This window comes from Aotus nancymaae, unplaced genomic scaffold (assembly GCF_030222135.1).
Source record: "Aotus nancymaae isolate 86718 unplaced genomic scaffold, 86718_ANA_hifiasm-v0.15.2.pri h1tg000014l, whole genome shotgun sequence".
NCBI classification, from domain to species: domain Eukaryota; kingdom Metazoa; phylum Chordata; class Mammalia; order Primates; family Aotidae; genus Aotus; species Aotus nancymaae.
The window spans coordinates 2,066,394-2,067,545 of NW_026988425.1; the positions used below are offsets into that span (position 1 = coordinate 2,066,394).

Consider the following 1,152-nt stretch of genomic DNA (forward strand, 5'->3'; position numbering starts at 1 on the left):
GAGCCGCTGAAGCCCGGGAGAGGGCACGGGGCCATGGATTCTGTGCTGCTCTTGCCACCACCGCTGTGTCTATGCTGTGGCGCCTGTTCACCTGGAGTCACGTTTATGACCATTGACGACACTATAGCAGCAATGTAACTTATCTGTTGGAAATAGAGGCTCAGTGTCGCAAAGAAAAATTAGCATGGAGACAAAGGACCTTTTAGCCACGCAATGTTTACTTCCTGGATTGCAGAAATGGTGCTCTCACTAGCCATCTTGCCACGAGAGTGCAGTGAACAAAGGAAAACACACAAATTTATTCCTAACACTTTTAGGGTGGTCCTTACTGCTGTGTCTGATCTCCATTGGCTGGAGCCAGACCTCACAATCTAAACTAAAACACAATTGGCTAATAACTTAAAACTTTTCTAAACAGGTGAAAGCATTGGAGAGATGGGACGTGCCTGTGAGCACGTCCATCACGGATATCTTGGTTAGCGTACAAGGATATAGAATGTACTGTGTGCCTGTAAGCACCGCCTGTCTAACAGTTACGTAGGTTAGGGCTTAACAGAGTTATTAGCACACTTATTCTTTTTCTTTCTTTTTTTTTTTTAGGGATTTTCTGGCAAAAACCGGAAAGCCTGCTAGACAAATTCTAAAAGAGCTGTAACCCTCAGCACACTTATTCTTTAACAAGAAAGACAACTTTTAAAAGGAACTTTTCTACTGTGCACTTTACCCAATGCTATTTAAAGGATAAAACATGAATTTGAATAAAAAATGAGTTGCTTCTATGAAACCTAAATTCCATTTAATTAGTAATGATGAGTTGCTTTTAAAAGTTCTTGGTCCTTTTTATAGCAAAACAGGAGACTGAAAGTGAATTTGGGGTTTGGTCTCCAGGACGGATGACGTGAGCAGGTGCCTTTGGCAGCTGTGGGCGGGGGCTCCCAGGCAGACCGCAGCCCCAGTGAGCGTGATCACCCAGGCCAACGGGCAGCCAGCGCTCAGTGGGCAGATAGAGGGTGGGGCTCAGGAGAGAGGCCCTTCAAGAGAGAAGCGGAGGGATCAGCTGGTCCAAGCTATCCTTGCTCTTTGATGAAACATTCGTTTTCACAAAGTCTCTTCCCCCAGAAAAGTAATCCTTTTATTGTGGTGAAAAACAAT

General features: G+C 44.7%; 1 non-coding gene across 1 annotated transcript; it reads right to left on the bottom strand.

The window, feature by feature from the left end:
• Positions 1 to 597: 597 nt before the first annotated feature.
• Positions 598 to 660, bottom strand: LOC135275006 (U7 small nuclear RNA). The gene has a single exon (XR_010342732.1). It is a non-coding gene; the product is annotated as a U7 small nuclear RNA (small nuclear RNA).
• Between the last annotated feature and the right edge of the window lie 492 nt (positions 661 to 1,152).